The 19,185-nt window shown below is 35.9% G+C and overlaps 2 long non-coding RNA genes across 2 annotated transcripts; one reads left to right on the forward strand and one right to left on the reverse strand.

The window, feature by feature from the left end:
• Positions 1 to 1,314: 1,314 nt before the first annotated feature.
• On the reverse strand, positions 1,315 to 6,446 carry LOC135295350 (uncharacterized). Its single transcript, XR_010357412.1, has 3 exons — positions 6,265 to 6,446; positions 2,257 to 2,317; positions 1,315 to 2,172 (listed from the first exon to the last, which is right to left on the reverse strand). It is a non-coding gene; the product is annotated as an uncharacterized LOC135295350 (long non-coding RNA).
• A 140-nt stretch (positions 6,447 to 6,586) lies between these two features.
• On the forward strand, positions 6,587 to 18,673 carry LOC135295351 (uncharacterized). The gene is made up of 3 exons (XR_010357413.1): positions 6,587 to 6,628; positions 15,832 to 15,922; positions 18,488 to 18,673. It is a non-coding gene; the product is annotated as an uncharacterized LOC135295351 (long non-coding RNA).
• Positions 18,674 to 19,185: the final 512 nt, after the last annotated feature.

Consider the following 19,185-nt stretch of genomic DNA (forward strand, 5'->3'; position numbering starts at 1 on the left):
TTTAAAATGTATCCCAACTAGTGTATCTGAAAATCATTGTATCAGGAGGATTCTCATGCTGTTATGAATATATTTGTTCTGCTTTTAATAAATATAAAGGAAGAATAATATCAGGTGTCTGAATGCCAGGCACTCACCAAAACAACTCTATCACTCTTCTCAACTGGAAAAGGGAATGAAAAAAACACAGAGCTCATGGATTGAGATATGGACAAGGAGAGATCACTCACCAGTTACTGTCACAGGCAGAGACGACTTTACTTGGAGAAATTAGTTTAATTTAGTGTCAATTAAATCAGAGTATGATAATGAAATGGGCTGCTGGGGCACAGCTGCTTCACTATGGTCTGCACCACAGGCTGTGGGGGAATTGGCTCAGGTACCTGGAGCACCTCCTGCCCTGCCTCTTTCTCTGACCTTGGTGTCTGCAGGGCTGTTACTCTCATGTTCTCTCTCCTTTGGCTGAATTTCACAGGGCTTTTCCCCCTTCTTCATCCCAGCATCACTGATGGGCTCTGCCTTGGCCAGCAGTGGCCCTGTCTTGGAGCTGGTTGACATTGGTTCTGTCAAATGTAGGGGAAGCTTCAAGCAGCTTCTTACAGAAGACACCCTGCTACCAAAATCCTGCCACAAAACCCAAATACATTCCACCCTTTGCCGCTGCCTTATGTTAAATTCCTCATGTCCCTGCTTGTGAGCCAAAAAGTACTGTGGTGTGTTGATTTTGGCTGGACTACTAATATGTGCTGTCATTACGTTCCTCATCAGGGCAGGGTGGAGGAGAAAACATGAGGAAAACCCCATGGTTCAAGATAAAGGCAGATAAATAAAGGAAAAAAAAAAAGGCTGTGTGTGGAAGAAAAGAAAACCCAAATTATTTATTCTCTATTACCCAACAGCAGGTAATGTCCAGCCACTTCCCTGGAAGCAGGGCTTCAGTGCACATAACATTTGTCCTGTAAGTCAATCATCATAATAGCAAATGCCACCCCCCTGCCTCCCAACTTCTTTTCTCCTAGTTTTTATTGCTGAGCAGACACCATATGGTATAGAATAACTTTTTGGCCAGCTGGGATCAGATATCCTGGCTGTGTCCCCTCCTAAGATCTTGCCTACTCCCAGCCTCCTGGAGTGAGAGAGTAAGGTTGGAGATACAGCCTTGATGGTATGCAAGCTCTGCTCAGTCAAAGCCAAAACACTGGTGTGTGTTGCCAACACCTTTCCAGCTTCCACTCCAAAGCACAGCAGGATGTGAGCTGCTATGGGGAAAATTAACTCCATCTGTCAGACAAAATACAACAGGTAAAACACAAATTGGATAAATAGCATTTACATTTTACTGGAGAGTTATCTCAGTGGCTTCTTATAGTCAGTGGCTAACAGAAGGTGGTTGAGACAATTCAAAAGAAAAGACAATTCAAAATAACTTCATTTATTTTTAGAGTCTAAACATCCACTGTATTTATAGACATTCTACTTTCTGAAATACATTTTCAGCCTTAAAGAGTATCAGTTGTTCTGTTGAGGGTTTTGGCTCAAATATTTCTTAGGTTAATGCAATAAATTTGCACTAATTTCTGTTTTCCAGCCAGATGTCTCCACCAGACTATGGAATCCTTAAAAAGTTTCTCATAGCTGACTTCAAAGCCTGAGGTAATTGCTTTATCACAGCAGGTTAGGAAATCTATGTCTGACACAGAGGTTGAGTCCTGAAAATAGTACAGGCTTATGTTTAATGCATATTTTGAAGACAAATTAGCTTGTTTCAGGAATTTTGATCTCAAAAGATTTAGCTCTTGAAAATATGGATGTTCCTTTATCACTCATTCCAATTGATGCTTCTGTTAAACATTTCATTTTATCAGAAACTCTCTTGCAAGAATCCTACTTGCCTGAGAAGCACCAGTGCACAGAATATGAGAATAGTGGACAATCTTTTGGGGACAAAAGAATAAAAAATAGCAAAGGAAATTTTACTGTTTTGTTTCATGAGTCTGCTCACGTCCATTGTACTGGATACATCCCAGTCATTTTGAGACTCCTTTTGTCTGTCAAAACAACATTTAAAAGCCCTCCACAACTTAGACATTTGGGAAGTCCCACTCCAAAATGATCCTTTGTATCTGGAGGCAGATGTACCAGGTCTCTAGAACCCTCCTTCCTCATATAAGCCTGAGAGAACATAAAGAAATTAATTAGGCAAATACCCTTGAGCAGTGTATCAGGCTTCAGCTGGAGAACGAGTTCTCTGCTTACCCAGCCACCATTCTTCTTTTACCAATATGACGTTGTCAGATCTCAAAAAAACTGCTCTGTGCTGATGGGGATTAAAAATAAAAAATACCATTATGTTAAAGAAAATATTACAAAGGAAACTTTAAGGCAAGAAAATGCAAAAGCAGATAATCCTTGAAGTACTTCCTGAAGATCCTCAATGTGTCTTAGGTAATTTAGGAATGTGTGTTGTCTCTCATTTTCTTTCTAACATGTTTAAGCAGAGTATCCAATTTGCTGTTACAAGAATTTGATTCCTACTTCTCTGTTATTGGGATTTTGGACAATCCTAATAAGTTTCCTTATTTTTTAGGCTGTGTCTTTTAGCTTTTTTCACCAGCGTATTCTGATTTACATTTTCTGCAGTATTGTCTGATTTGTTTACAATCTTCTTTTAGGCTGTTTTCTCACCCTTATCTTTATAAAGACATGTTTGTGAAACTGTGGGGCTGATGTCTCAAAAAAAAGCAATTTTTTAATCACCATAGAATACTTCAATATTAATTTTTGCTGTAAGTGTTTTATAAAGACTTATCATCATTCAACAGATGGTGAATTGGGAACAGTATCATTACAGAAGTATTTAACTTCCTAAACACAGTGTTGGAGAACAAATGAAACTGATAATAATATTAATATTGAATAGCCTTGGCTATTCAGATTTATGACAGCTGGCAGATTTCATTGCTAAGTGATTAGAAATCAACAGTGTTAAGTTTATACTGATCTGGATAGCCTTGTAATGATTTAATAGAGAATAACCTTTAAAAAGTAAATTTAAATGAATTATATGAATAAAAAAAGAGTTCTGCAAATGTTACCAAATGTTTTTGGCTTGAAGTGGTCAGATTTCAGTGAATTTATGGAATTAGTGATGCTAATGGAGGAACTAAGCATATTGATTCACAGAAATTCTGGGACTCCTTCACATTCAAAAAAATGATCATAGTCCTAGAAAAAAAAATTGTGGAAAGTCATTATGGCCTTTTATCACTGAAAAATCAACTGTAAGGCTGTCAGGAGCATGCTTGAAAGGAGGAAGGAAGAAAACACTAGCTAGGAAAGAAAAGTAGTACATATAGGTACATATTTTTTCTGTAAGTCCAAGCTAGACTGCTTCAAATAGAATAAGAACAAAACCCCAAGGCCATTTTAGTTTTATAAATAAACATGAATTAAAAAACCCCACCAAACAAAAAACAAGCAACCAAACAAAACCCAACAAAACTGACTTAACCCAGCTTGAAAGACCTATCTCACAGACCAGAAGCAGTCCAACTGCATTAGCACTGCACTCGACCAAAGCCCATGTACTGGCCCCCTGCATTTGCTCTTAGGCAGACAGCATAAAATGTGTGTGGAACAGCACATGGAAATGCGAGTGTCCATGCACAAAGTCAAAGCCAAAGATGCAATGTCTAAAGTCAGAAACACTTGATCATTTTTGTCATGGGACCCGAATAATCAAGTATCTATAAGATAAACGTGTGAGATATTAGCCAACAGAAAACTTACATTGATCTACAGAGATAGGAAGGGAATTAGTGAAAAAAATTTTTAATAAAAAAAAATAATAAATTACCCATCCCAAACAAAAGCAAACAAACAAAACAAACAAGAAAACAAATCAAAAATCCCAATTCCAAACTCCCCACAAACACCCTACTCAAGTGCAGGCCTATTCAATGGACTTATGTAGCATGCAGGAAATAGAGTAGTCTCAATAAAATCATCCAGATGATGATTATTTGCAACAATGAGCATTACTGCATCTGCTGTACATGTTTTGATCTTGGTTGCTACTAATGTTAACTGTTTACCCATCCATTTTTTGTGGAAGCAAGATAATTAAAGTGGAAAGATATCAACATATAATGCTTACACCTGAATTTAGACATAAAGATTTTGGAAAGGCACATCTTCTCTGGTAACTTGAAGAAATGGGACAGCTGCTTCTTATTTTATTGTATTAAAACCTTAGTAAGAGTAATTTTCAAAGATTTTTGCCTTGACCAGTATATTTAAGTAAGATACTTCCTGGATACAGTCCAAACTTGGCATCCGTTATACAGAGATTAATGGTTTTCATTTGTATCTACTGTCATCCACTGTTTTGCAAGGAAGTAAATCATTACAGATATTCAGGTAAAAGAAGAGATTAAGTTATCCCTAAACTTTTTTTATTGTAACAAGGCAACTTCTCTGGTAAAAAAAATAAAGAGATCAACGAAAATTAGGAATATTGGTCACACAGACTATATTTTTAAAAGTTACAGTGTCAAAAACTTTCTCATTCATATTTAAATCAGATTGCACTCATTAGAGCCTAATCACTGGTTGTACTTGTATTAAGGAAAAAAAGAGTTCAAGTATTAATCAAATGAAATAAATATTCCCATCATTTCCCAATTGTACTTCCATATTATCTTGCTTTTAGGTAATTCCTAGACAAAACCAAACAGAGTTTAAAATACAGAATAGGAAAAAGTAAACTTCTATAAATTAAAACAAAATATAGCATTTTATATATAACCCTGATGTTCATATACTTAGGATTATGCAACAGAGAACCAACCCATAGGTAACAGGGGCATTGAAGAAATGGGTGCACCAGTGAATAATAATGGGAAGTTCCTCTATTCTCAGTCCTGTTCCCTACTATGTGTGCACTTGGTGTGGACCTCTGAGTCCCCTGTGTGCCCTGAACATTCAAGCCCAGATCTCTCAAAGCACCCCAGGACACTGGAGTAAAATTGCTGCTAAAAATAAAATATGAGGGAGGAAGAAGTTTCCAGATGTTGTGGGAGACCTGTTGTTGACACTATTAATTTTCCCAGTTCTTTGTGATTGAATGTTTAACTATTTATTTCTTCATAAAACCACAATTAGAACAACATGAACCTATGTGTTAACTGTATACCTTTATTGTAAAAAAAAAAAAAAAATCCAATCCAAACCAACAAAAAGAGACTGAATGCTTTGTTCAGGATACCATGTTCATAATGGATTATTATGGTGTTCACAAAGTTGAGTAATTATATCTAGAATATTTGTCCAAATTTTTAAACCATGTAATGTGTTCTTTTTATACTGCTCCAGGGAAATAAAACTGATACATTGCACACTTAAAAATGTAATGGAACCTATCTAACATCTAATTTCTGTGTGTATCTTCTCTTACTTACGGACAGACACTTAAAATGAAACTTTTTTTTACAAACCTCCAGTTTTATGCTATTTTTATACATTTGCCTTGACTGGCAGAGCTGCTGCTAGCTCATGTTTGAGGCGAGGCTAAAAGCAAAAATAGATTCTCTTGTAACAGCATCATCAGCTGGTCTACATAAACATTGTCTACTCAGCTGATTTGGCTTTAAACAATTTCAGAGAAATATGGAATCATTTAGAGTATCAACCCTTTTGTCAGCTGAATGCTGACAAAATGACTCCTATGCTGAGTGCATAGGAGAGACAAGTACTTGAATGAAAACTTTTTTCATAGAAAATAAAATTAACGTTAACAATATGGCATAGTAGAGATGAGGAAGCATTGTATAATTCTGGGTAAAGGATTTTTCCAAAATGTTACACCAGCAAAGTCCATGCAACCATTACTCAGACCCACTGGATTTCATAAAATCAATTATTTTCATTTCCTATGTTCTCACTTTCTATTATTACCTAAGAATGTGTGCTTCTAACCAAAAAGAGGTAAGAAAACATGAAATTAAAAAATTATCAGACAGAAAAGCTTTAATACATAAATCAAGAGGACTAAAGGCAAAAGCAGAACAGAGCTGCTTTTACCTTATGATTCAGAATGATTTTTGAATGCCAGAGAATGACAACACCATACCAATAACAGATTATTTTATCTGGAGATGAGAAGACAAATACAAAAGGAAAAAGGTAAAAAGGAAAAGTAGTAGTTCTGGTAAATCATTAGTGAGAGAAACGGTGGTCTGCAGTTTTGGACAATGATTTAGCTACCTGCCATGTAGTTCACTGAGCACTCCTCATTTCGTTGTTCAGGACATGTATTTAAGCCCTTGCCCTTCTTCACCTGTGCAAGGAAAACTTCCCAACCCAGGAGTTGAGTGGTGAGAGCAGTAGTGGCTCCTCTCAATGTTATTGCCCCTACTCCCTGCTGTGGGGGAATAGAATGTAAGAGAATAGAGATAGTGCAGAAGGCAATCCCACCCTACAGGATTTGCAGCTGTATTAATTACCAAAGATTAGGACACAGCCGTGTCCAATAAGGATGAGTGCTATAAAAGAGTGGGTTAGCTGACTTGGAAGAAAAGTGGTGTCTGTTAGCTGTGTTGAGCTGCCTGTGAAAAAAATCACCTAGAAGGTATGACACTTTTGTGATAAAATAACAGTACCCAGTTTGGATTTTGCTTTTTTGCCAATTTCAAAGACAGGTAGACAGGGCAGTGGCTATTGCTGGGGAGGAAAGGGCCCAGCATTATGTGAGCAAAAAGAGCAGAGCAGGACCACTGATTGTTCCTGTGGTCAGACAAGCCCTGCAGTCACTGTGCTGTCTGCAGGAGTGGGCACATGGAGCTGAGCCAGCAGGTTTGCATGGCCATACCCACAGCACAGCTCAGGCAAAGGCCATGACTGTGGGTCTGAGCAGAGTGCAGCTTCAGTGCTGTGGGGTAGAGGCCCCCAGCAAGGCCTCCATGAGCTCCTTCTGCCACCCACAGTCCTCTCCCACTGATTTGTTGAAATATTAGGCAGCTGCACCATATCACCACTGGCTTTGAACACAGCCTGACCTCTAGAAAGGAAGGGAGCTACAGAACCCCTGTGATGACAGCCTTGGCCTTTTCCCAATAAGGCCATTAATGAAACGATGGCTCATGTTCATGTCAGGGGCAATGAACTCAGGGTAATATTAAAGCACAGGAAGGGCACTTAACTACAGTAAGTAGGCAGTAGTACTTCCTTCTGCCCTCATTCTATGAAATCTGTAGACCAAAAGCCAAGAAACGCAGAAAAAGAACTTAGAAAAAAAACTCCACCCAAACAATTTAGATAAAAAATGCTATGACCTTACGCAGAAACCTAGAAAATTAAAATTTTATAATAGAAATTAGTCAAGTCAAGTGAAAATTTGTGCTCGGTGATATATTCATTTTACCTACAGTTGAATCTACAGGCTGGTTGAAAAATGCTTTAAATCCCACATGACTACTGAGATACCTCTCAGTATATAAATATAAACCGTTCAAGATTATCATTTGTATTAACAAATAAAATGACTGAGATAATGCTAACCAACCAGATATTCAGCTTTGTGTTTAAATTTAAGTCAGCAGTGTTTGTCTAGCTACCTAAGACAAGACTCTTGACTATTAGGTCTGAATTTGCTGTTAGGATCACCTTTGCTAATTAAGTCTACCTTTGATATAAGAAATGTAAAAATACTGCAGTGTTTTTACAGTAATTTCTCAAACAGCTGCTAATTTTTACTGGTCTTCATGTTACACACCAATTAATTGCTAAACCTATTAATTTACAATTGTTTCCATGTGTTTATTTTGTTGTTGATTAATAACTCTTTTTGCCATTGTAAAGAGTGTTAATTACGCTCCTGAACCTTTCTGTAAGGCAGGTAACAGAGATCATGGAACAGTTTAATTACAGAGCATTGTCGCAGGTATAAATGGTTCATTTCAGAACATTTCAGAAGTGCTAAGTGAACTATAAATTGAGTTCAGTACAGAACTGGGACATCAAGATCAAATACTGAATTTATTGTAGTAAAGAATTTTTTGTTGGAAAAAGTTAATTGTAATTATTTAATCTATAATACATCTCATCACCTTCCAACATTCTCAAGAAAAACTTTGTTCTCAGTTGTCCCTGTACAAGTAGAATTGCACAGGCTTATTTGGTTACTGTTTGATACATAGTTTTTATCTCTAATTTTCAAAGGTGTGTACTTTTTTTTTTCAGATGTGTAAATTTTTTACTGCAGAAATAATCTGTGCATATTTTTCCATTAAGTGGCTAATGCATATAAATACACAAGACACATTGCCCTGTATATTTTAATAAAATCCAAGGGGAAAAAAAAGTATTTAGTGTAAAATACTCATAAAATTTCTTTTATGGTAATACTTTTCAATGTATGAAATTTTAAATGATTTAAGCTTTTAAATCTTGTTTTGAAACTACAGTTATTCAAATATTTTAAGTGCATGGCAAAATAACAGCTAGGGACTGCTTCAGGTGCTTTAAGGTATGTCATTTTTTTAATCAGGAAACATGATGCCCGGCCCTTTTTTGCCTCTCCAGAGGAGCAGGCCTGCCCACATCGTCTACCATCATATTTGTCTGCCAGCTCTGTGCAAATCTTTCATGTAGTCTCAGATCATAGCAGTTGTCGATGTTTAGGCATATTGAAAGAGATATAGGTTCCTGAAAAATATTAATTTAAAAGTGATACTGTGTGGCATTCCCAGAAACAATTAGGAAACTTTTATAAAGGTTTCAGTAGACACTAAGCTATTTATTGCCTGCAATAATGCATGCAAAAAATCTATTACATATATCATCAGTATCTCATTTTTAGATTACATGTAGAAATTCTACTTGATGGAGGAAAAAGTTATGAACAGTGTTTCCAACACTAGTAGAACGAGAACAATACTCTGTCAGGATGAAAGTAAATCATAACTCCACAGATATGAGAAATGAAATATTTATTTAAGTAATTGTTATAAGAAATGAGAGACAGAGTATTGAAAGTGAATTGTAAAATTTTCCTGTTGCAGTTCAAGAAAATACTGCCTATACTGTCTCACATACAGAGATTGTAACAAGGACACCATCCCAACAACCATGATCAGAAGATACAAATCAAAACACACATGCAAGGCTGGCATTGTACCTGGTCGGAACAGACAGATAATGGAGTCTAATAAGCTCTATTAAATATAATATAAAATATGCTGATAGAATGGTGATCTTGTAGCTACATGCACATGAAAAAGAAACAGTCTACATGTTCTTGTGAAATTATTGAAATATAATTAAAAATCTACTTGATTATATTCATAAGGAAACAATTAGATTAAGTTTTCTTTTAAATTCTTATTGCACAATATGGAAACCATGCTTGTACTAACAGTCCATGATTTTCAAGATTCTCCTTAATGTGGCACATTAGGGAACCAAGAGCAATGTCCATCCACAGAACTGGCATTTCTACTTTCTAGGAAGAAATTGCATTCAGGAATACTATCACACTATGGCATAACATTGTCATTGTAGCCAATAGAGGTGTCAAGTGTCTCAGATGAATTGACTTCAGTCCAGGCTTCCAGGGCTTTAAAGACAAGCTAACAAGAAGTAATACCCAGTGTTATGAACACCTCAGCTAGCTCTAAATGATGCAATGTGACTGCACAGTGCAGTACCATACTCTGAATGCAGATTTATGCTACGTTAGACCTTGAAAGCAACGTAAGTACACTAAGGTAACCCCTGGCAGGCAGAGGCACAGCACAAAGGTGCCTCCATTTCAGAGCTAGCTGGGACACAGCCTCTGCCTGGCATTGTGCTGTGCTGTGCAGTGCAAATATAAATTATGCATTCTCATGTGAGGAGCTCTTCAGGAGGGCACTTTTGTTCAGCTCTGTTTCTGAGGATGAATAATGTACAATATATACTCTTTGTGCTCATGAGATTTAAAGCTGTAGCAGGAATTTCCACAGATTTCAAACACTAGGAGGAGCTGACCTAAGGACAGCCCTTCCCTTTTCCTTTTATCCCCACGTTTTAAAGTGACTAATGACCTTGTTGTCTGTTTATGTAATTTCAAATCTGAACCTGAAATGCAGGCCAGAGTAACTTAGCGCAAATCTTGGTGCACTTGAGATTTTATTGATGTTAAAATTATTGTTAAACCTAATGAAAAGCACCTGTGCATCCCTGAAGAAAGATTTGAACTTTGTAAGCAGTAAGCCTTTGCTAATTTAAGAGTGTTGATAAGCATTTCATAATTATGTATTAACAATAAAAGCAGTATTATCTAAGCTACTACACTATTTATGTATAGAGAACTAAAAATGCCCCATTCTTTGTCTAGAAATACAACATGAAAAAATGTAAGAGAAGTTGCACATTGAATATTTGCAGCAGTAAAATAAAAACTTTACTAAAAACTTCTATGTATTGCATTCAAGACCATACATTTTTTCATTAAAGGCAATAATTTCTTGACAACAATATATTAGTTTAACTGGATGAATAGCACAGTTAAGTGCCTCATTAAATGACAATCTATTGTATATTCTATCAGCCAAAGGTAAGATTAATTTATCCAACTAGACACATTCATGAGGAATCTGTCACTAGGTGATGATTTAGACCTCAGAGGTTTGGTATTTAGACTATCATCTCTAGGCCAGGGAGAGATCAGGTAGCTTCCTCTGGAGAATGCTGCAAATCCTCCAGCTGAGGAAGGACCTTCCACACCCAACACAAAGGACTGGCTTATCCCAGATTAAGTGTAAGAGTGATGAAGCATGGGAACAGATTGTTCAGAGAAGCTGTGAATGCCCCATCCCTGGCAGTGATCAAGGCAAGCTTGGATGGGGCTTTGAGCAACTTAATCTAGTAGAAGGTGTCCCTGACCATGGTAGGGGTGTTAAATTAGAGGATCTTAAGGTTCCTTCCAACCCATTCTGTTCTACTTCCCATCTAGTTTAGTCTAGTCTATTCTCTACTATTCATGCTCTAGAGAATGAGAGTCTGAAATAACTCACAAAGATTCTAAGTTTCCACATTTGTGTATCAGCTTTCCCTGGAGGAGTCTCAATCTCTTCTGTCCCCTCCTAAGGCAGTATCCTAAGTAATAAAGCATTTTGAAGACCAAACTTTTCTGTTCTACTTTTGAATACCTCTTTACCTCTGTAACCTGCGATATAGGAGATATTGAGCCAGAGATGAGCAGCGAGAAGAGAATAGCTGGTTGTATAGTCTGAGTGTAAAAACAACTTCTATACTACTAGACACTGTCTGAAATGAAGAGTCCTTAGTGAACAGGTGTCAGAAGCCAGATCTGCATGTGAGCGAACATGTGGCAGTAGTGTCAGAAGACTCTCAGGAGAATAACAATGACTAGAACAGCTACTCAGGCAATAAATATGCAGTCTAGAAGAAAACACACAAAGAAGGAAACACTCAAGCCAGAAAATCTATTACTTCCTACCCATGTGATACATTCAAGTTCATAAGTTCAATCACCTAATTGCAGTAATTAAGTGTATATGAATTGCAGATAAAACAGCCATGCCAAGTTAAATAAATACAAATAGTTAATATAAAGCACCTGAAGTCAAAGGCAAACATGCAGAAAATTGAAAATCTGAGTGAATGCTATGAATAAAGAAATGTGTTTTAATAGAACTATTAAATGTGAACTGTAATTGCAGACAATGAGGGCAAAATGCTTGAACTTTGCTAGAATTATTCTAGGGATATGTAAAGACACAGAGCTCAGGCTGAGTAAAAGGTAATTCACCAGGAGTAGATCATGACTGCCAAGCACACACCCGCTGACTCAGAAACCCACCAACTCACAAGAAGAGAAAAATTGAGCATGGGGATTAATTAGCAATAGAAGGGAGGGAATCATTCAGCCAATAGAATAAGAGAACTATTTGGACATTAATTCCTTTGTTTTGAAAAATGTATAAATATTGAGATGTTTTGAACAACTTTAGGACCACTGCTACCAGGGAGCCCAGGGTGAAGAATCTCTAACTATCTTCTCATGACCTCTCTCTCTCCCTGCTCTCTTTCTCTCAACCACCCCTCCTACTTTTATATTTCTTTCTATCTCTCTACCTCACATTTAATGCTAAATAAAATCCATACTATTACCTTCAGTATGTGGCCTTTTTTGCCCGTTAATTTAGGCAGAAGAATCTCTCAATTGCATCTTAGGAAGATACTTTACAGGTTTAAAATTAAATGCAGCATATGAAAAAAAGCTGTTTGCGAAGAAATTGTGCTCTCTTGAATGTATTGGTACAAGGCTGTATATTTGAGTATAATGGTAATTATAACAAAAACTTCACTAACTGACATGCTCAAATTTTGTGGCTCAGACCTTAGAGTATCTCTAGTGGAATAGATCTGTCACTTAAGGGAGTAGAACATCAGGGTTTTCCCAGCAAAATTACATTTTATGCTTATCTGAATTAGTCTAAAAATTTATCTAAATCTTAGCATCTTGAGGCATGATGTAGATATATATATGCACATCTTCCCATATACTATATATAATATCAAAGTATATACATTATTTTACCTTATTGTCATGTACCAATAAAGTACACACTTTTTGTAACTTAGACTGGAAAGATATGAAATAATTTTTTGTTCATTATAATAATTTATTCTTATTATTCATAATAAATTCAGTTTATACTACAGAGCACTGTTACTGACAGTCTACTTGGAGCAATGGCAACAGGCCCAGTGGTGTCCTATAGAAAGCAATGGAAAAGAGCTTACATTATATGGACAATTTCCTAAAAACAACTTTCCACTATATCGAGATACAGAAAGGAGTATCTTGATAAACATACTGCAGATTAACATCATTACAGTCCCCAAACACTACTTAATTCTCTCCAAACTCCTTGACATCATCTTCAAATGAGGGTGACATGACTGACATGACCATGTAATTTTACAGCCCCACAAAAAATTCATCTTGATTCTTCTGTGGCTCACAAATCCTGCTCCTGCCATCTCAGCTTTTTTTCTGGGCAGATGGAAGAGAGACAGGTTTCCTAGCTATTTTAAGGTTGATTTCTTAGTCTTGCATCTCCATCAAAATAACGCTCATAATTTTAATCAGTAGAGCTTTCATAGCGGAGGGTGTGAAAAAATCTCACTCCTTACTGTTATGTTAGAAAACATAACACTGTTATGCTAGAAAAATACCTTATGCAGAGACATTTATGCTGACAGAGTCGTTGTCATACTTAGTTTATGTCATTGAGAGGATTAGTGGGACTATGATGGCAGAAAAGCACTTTCTGCTGCCATGCTCTGCATGCACACTGGGGGCTCTGCTGACAAAGCACTTGGTGTAACCAAACCAGTGATTGAAGGCATCAGCTCAGATTTGTTGATACCTCTTCTGTGCTCGCATTTGGTGTGTAGTCAGCACCATGTAAGTTTTAATCTGCTGTGGGTGCTGAAGAGTCTCACGCAGCAAAGGTGAAGCATAGAAACTCACAGGATGAAAAAATTGAGTCTGAGACTAGTGTGCCATCTTAAATCCTGTTATTTTTCAAGGATCTCTTCATTCTCTTAATCTATGTCCAAGTCTTTGGACAATTTATGCATGATTGTCTCTATATAAAAAGCAAGGAAGATGAAAGAGGAAAAAGATACTTTTAGGTCTCTAAAAATGCTTGTGGTACACATTATTGAAAGTTGTTTTTTTAATGTACTTTAGTCACTAAGAAAACAATGACTCTGATATCTTTTATCTAAGTACTGAATTGGCAGAGGCATTATAATACATCCTTAGCACCTGAAACACATTCTACTTTGATTACTGCCAGGACTTGAGACTAGCACCTTCAGCACCTTCACTTATTTGTGTTGAAAACAAGCTCAAAATTCTTGCAGTCACATAATTTAGTTTTAAACTTCTGGATTCCATTTCCAGTTCCGTGATTTTCTTTTTACTTAAATGAAAACTATTAATGGGATTCAATACTTGGGATCTCCAGATCTCTAAGGAAACTATGCTAGTTGTCTACTGCAGTTAAAACACATTATTATTTGCTTTTGACAATCCATTAGAATAAAACTCTTTCAATAAACTGATTAACTTAAATACTTCCTGCTTGACATACAAACATCTTCTACATCTCTAACAAAGATACAGTTTAAATGCCTAGATAAACAGACATTCCCTTCCTCTCCAAACTTTCACATGTGTTCTTCTCCAAGGATCTGACCCCATATAATTCTGCACAAATTTTATTTTTATTTTTTTAATGGAAAAATCAAAGAAATCTATAGATAAGACATATTTAAGATTATATATATATAAAAACGTGATGATCTCCACAATTCCAAATCACTATTAGTCCTATATTTATGAAATGAATTTAACTCTAGCAATTCTTCTGAACTTTCAATTTATGTTTGCATCAAAAAGACTTTCATAGGGATTATTTAACTGGGTGAAATTATGTCCTTTCAAACAAAGTATTAACTGTAGATTTGAATCTCTCAGGTACCTAAATAATCTCAAAATAAAGTTAGATGATGAAGCTTGAAGAAAAGCACTCAAAAGACCTCATATAAGAAGAGGACATTTTGGTTCTAAACCTGCCAATATGTCCTGCTATTTCTTTTAGACTGGCTTGCAACTAACTCCTTTCTCTGGACAGCTGAGCTGTCGGGGCCAGTGAAAGTTCAAGGGAAAGAAATGACCCAAGGAAATGAGCACTGACCAGTCCAAAAGCTAGGTAGGTTTCCTTTTATGTGCAGCAGTATTTAAGAGCTTGTGCTAGCAGACCATACCTTAAATGATCTGAACAAAGTCAACTAAGAACCTCATACGGAGGTGCCAATAATTGCAGGAAATTCGTGTAGTTTGTGGCCATTAAGCGAGGGAAGTTCAGCACACAAATGTATTCTCTTTAGACACGGAGTGGTTGCAATGGCAATATCAGCTCTACCTATCCCTTTTGCAGTATTTTATCTCCCAACAGGATGAAAATTTTTCAGATCAGGCTGTTTCAAGAATCATTTAAATTGCTGTGTGTGCAATGGAAACACACCAGCACACACAGCAAAATGACAAATATATTGCAAATGTGAATTTACAATGTTCTCTATTTCATTGGACACTGGCCTTGAAACCACACACTCAATTCTGTCTGTGAATTTATAATCACTAGTAAGCAGCTAAAGCTGTTGTTGATGATAGAGCCTGTTTAGCAGAGATTTTTTTTTTATTTTCTGTTTTCTACTCGTAACTATCTAGCTTACCTCAGATATACATCACAGATACTTTGTGAGGAAACTCACAAGGTACAGTTAAAAAAGTGTACTTCTTAGGTGCAGATATTAAAGGGAAATATGTTTCACAGAGAATAATCAGCAAACTCATTTTTGAAGCTCTGGGCTATGCTTCTTAGAAGAGATGAGAGGAAGATTTAGGTTGCCAGCCAGTCATAAAAACGGTCTGTTTTTGCTAGACAGCAAAGGTAAACACCTGTGAGCCAATTCAATGCACAGATGCAAATCAGACTATATATGAATTTCTCTGTTATGTTGAGTCTCAAAGGGGATCCATTAAAGCTCAATTAAGAAACAGCTTGATGTAAATTTTCTTCTTCCATTTACTTGCTTATGTTTTTCACATAAGCTCATAGGAGAAAAAGAGGTATCTGTGAATTTTAGAAACTATGCCAGTCTCCCTTTGACCATTTCATTTTATACAGCTTTCTGTTTATTTTTCTCTTGTGTATTTTTCTTATAAGTGTGTGCTTTACCTGCTAGGTCTTTATGGCAGTTTGTTAAAGACAAAAAAATCACAACCACCAAATTATTCCTAAACTCAGACTTTGGTGAGGTATGTGAGTATTACATGGTAAGTAAAAATTAATTGTTTGGAGGCTTCTTCAAATGCACAGCAACAGAAGAATAAAAGGGCTTTTTTTTTTTTTTGTCTTAATTTTAATGGTGAATGTAAGCATAATTGCAGATAAGAGAAGATTTACCAAAGTGAAGTATAATTTGGATATTTGGGAAGTGTGATCTTTTTCATCATTTATCTTTTGTGACCTCTTAAGAAAGCAGCAGCGAAGTGCCTTTAAGACAGGGTGGTAAAAACTGGCTGTAATTACTGGTGACAAGTGTTATTTGCTTTACCTTGTCCTGAAGTATTTGAACTGTAGCTTGCAATTAAAGGTACTGAATAGTAATTAACTTTTACCTTGACTGTTGGTGTGAAACCTTAAGTCAATATACTACAACAAAAGAGTTTAATAAGGCAGCAAAGACCTTTATTATTACCAAAGCCAAATTAACCCTGGGGGAAAAAAGTCAGAAAAGCTTCTATAAAACAGTAAACTGACAGCTTTGAATATAGTTGTTTCTTTTAATCTTCAAAAATTGTGTTTTTTCTTCAGAGTTAATTTATATGCACATCAGATGGGATATTATTCAGTGTAAATGTATGAAAATTAAGTTTTGATGAGGGTTTATGCATCTGAGGAGTTAAAGAAAAAGTTTGAGAGACAGTTTTGTAGTGGACCCAGAACCACCACAACCTTTTTTCAGAAACAAAACTTTTTGTCTGACTCTGCTGATTTGTCAGAGTTACAGACTGAGGAAGTATTCTAAATGGAAATTCTGAGTTTTACACACAAGCATTTAATGTTAACAAAATAATGGGTCCTGATATTTGTAGAAAAATAATCTTGTCAAAAAGGCATAAAAATCTTAATCCAAATCTACCACAAATATGCAATTTAAATAGAGGGTGAATGCACAGATGTACTGTAAGTTGAGTCCAGGAGACCAACATGAGCAGGTAGACCAGCAAAAGCCATATCTCCTGGGCATTCAATTAATCCTGCCTGCTCCATCATTTTCCAGCTCTTATTTAAGCTGCCATAAAAAGCTGAACTTTCCATTAGTGTTGAGGAAGACAGTAGTAATAGAAAGAGATTTATATCCTCAATTTAATATGCTGTACTACTTTCTATAGTCTGTTCATTATTAGAGTGTAGGTAGGTCATCCAATCATTATCACTCAAGCACCCATAACAATTTCAGAGAACCATGTTCAAGTAAGTCTGCTCCTACTGAATGAAATTATTTAGTTTACTCTTAACTAGACGGTGATGGGAAGATACAGTGCAAGTAGATCAATGGGGTTGAGTATTGTTATGCAAGATAGTAAATTATGTCTTGTACATGAGAACAGCATAAAAATGATACGTGCTTTAAAGGAAAAAAATATTTCTATTACAGTCATCATATTTTGAAATTCCAAGGGAAGATTAAACTTAAGCTTAGGTCTTTCTGATTCTGAAGGAATTTTGAAGTGTCCACTTTTCATTAAAGACAAAAGAAGGCTATGAAAAGAAGGGAAAATAATCTCTCTTCTTTTTATGCCCAGTTTCTAATCCACACAACACTAAATAAGGTACTAAAAGCCTGCATAAGACCAGCCAATGCAGTGGTGTCTGCCAGGGTCCTTACATATTTGGAAGTAGTAGTCTTGAGTTTCAGTGGATTTGTCAGTGAAGTAACAAGCCTGACAGCTCTCAGTAGTCCTGTCACAAGACTTTGCACTCAAGTCTGCCCTTTTTTCAACTGTGCATAAACCCTGATTTAAACAGGGAACAGTTATTGATATAATTTTCCAGTTGAACAAATTAGTCTTATAGCTCACTTTCCTTGTAATCATTCTCCCTGACTTGCATGTGAAGACCATTGCATAATGTAATTTGTTTTGTTTTCCTCTGATCCTTACTTTATTTCTTGGATGGGCCCTTGTGATTTGTGTTCAATTAAGTCACAAACTCCTTGAAAGATAAAAAAGGCTTTAGAATCACAGATTCATAAGTTATTTACTTGGAAAGGACCTCTGGAGGATATTTTCTCAAAAATCCAACTCAAAGAAGTACCACATTTTCCCAAGTGATAATAAGATATTTTTCCAAGATAGTAAGCTACTTTTTAAAGTAGCTCTTCCCAAATTTATTGTGGCAGCTTCCATAATAGAATCCTGATTTTGATTTCTGTGTTAGGTTAGTTCATCTACTGGGTGGGAGGGGGAGTAATAACTGAATTCTCAAGAAACTTTAAAAATTTTATTAAAATGTTGTTGAAACTACAGAGATACAATTAAGATAAACAATTTTATAGGCAGTTGTGTATAAAACTTTTTAAAAAAAACAGCTTTGAGAACAATATAGTTTTGATCAGCTTTAATTCTCATTACTGATCTACAGCTGACTACAGACTATTTTTTAAGGTTGTAGAGCAACCTCTCATAATCTGAGTCCCACCTTCCTTCCAAGTGGAATGGGGTTGAAGCTGAGTAAAGTAGCTTGGACTAATTTTCCAGTGTTTCAGTGAAAAGGGTTCATTTTTAGGTTTATCGTGTGCTTGGAAGAAATCTAGCATGATTATTATCTTCCAGATTCCCAGCTCTTCTCCAAACAAGATGGAAACATCTGTAAGTTTTTTCAAGGTGTGAAATGAAGTCTTAAGAATATCAGCATAAGTTCCCTTCAGAGGAGAGGATATCTGTAGGAGGTGCATACAATGCTAATTTAAAAACTATCAAGCAGGAGTCCTGAAAAATATCAATGCCGAAAAATATCAATGCCAAAAATCTTAACTAAGATGAGCATGCAATACAATGAAACTATGGGGAAATTATAAGGAGAAAGAAAGAAAAGAAAGAAAGAAAAGAAAGGAAAGAAAGAAAGAAAGACAAGACAAACTCAATCTTCTAAAATGATCTGTGGGTTTTTGGTTGGTTTTTTTTTTTTTTTTTAATTGGGCCATTGAATCAAGTGCTGTGCACTTGCTAGCAGTAAAAAAAATCAGATGCTGACTATAACCATCTGCTACAAAACAGCTGCAGGTACTTACTATACTTTAGTTGTTGTGGTGCATATAAAGTGGTGACTATCTAGCATAATGAATAAAAGATTCACTTTCCTATTTACTTCAAATTGAACAAGAAATTCAAAAGATGAATTGATAAAATAAATTTCATCTTTTGATAATTTAAAATAAACAAGAAAAGAAATATTTTTGCTTTTAAACCAACAGATACAAGATGTTGTTAAGCACAAATTCCATGAGATAAAAATAAGGAGTTCTAGGCAA

This window comes from Passer domesticus, chromosome 2, assembly GCF_036417665.1.
Source record: "Passer domesticus isolate bPasDom1 chromosome 2, bPasDom1.hap1, whole genome shotgun sequence".
NCBI lineage: Eukaryota > Metazoa > Chordata > Aves > Passeriformes > Passeridae > Passer > Passer domesticus.